Consider the following 762-nt stretch of genomic DNA (forward strand, 5'->3'; position numbering starts at 1 on the left):
GTTGTTCAGCATCTTAGCTGTGGAGGGCAGTGTCACTGGCCCTCATATGTGGGATCCGAACCGGGGCCCTCTGGCATCCCAAACCAGTTCTTAATCATCGCGCCACTCGGCCGGCCCAAGGTGTTTTCATTCTTGCTGCTCATGGGTGGCCTGGATGAAATCATCAGGGTCTGGAATCCTTACCTGCCTGGGTAAGTTTTCTTTCTTTGTCTATCCCACAGGGCCACTGGTCTAGTAAAACACCCAAGAGCAGGACTGGCGAGGGCTAGCTCCCTTTCGGGATAATTTAAGAACCTCGTCCAAAGCTGATCTCCAGTATGCACACAGCCTGGGAAATTTCTGTCTGTGGCCAGTAAAGGTTCATTCTTGGGTGTTAATAAGCAACTCAATTAAAAGGTAAACGCTCTGCAAGGATAAAGAGACTGTGTGGAATCATCATCCACTCATTCTCTCTCATCAGGTTGCCACCTTCCTGACAGTGAACCACGGTTAGCTGTGCAGAGCGGTCATGGATTCTGAGTATCATCAGGGTACTTTCTGTGCACCCGGCTCGGAAGGCCCTGTGTGTACACTGACTTCTCCACTAATTCAGGTGTTTTAGCCCCTTTTTAATGACTCTACCACCCCTGAAGGCATAGCAGAATTGACATAAGAGAACAGAGATTGTTCTAGAAAGCCTGGAAGGAGGGTAGCACAGTAGCAAACTACCCAACCAGGGTGGCAAACTGTCACAGTCACAGCCTCCAAGTGTCATCAGTGAGC

The sequence above is a fragment of the Hipposideros armiger genome, unplaced genomic scaffold (genome assembly GCF_001890085.2).
Source record: "Hipposideros armiger isolate ML-2016 unplaced genomic scaffold, ASM189008v1 scaffold_1166, whole genome shotgun sequence".
Classification (NCBI taxonomy): Eukaryota; Metazoa; Chordata; class Mammalia; order Chiroptera; family Hipposideridae; genus Hipposideros; species Hipposideros armiger.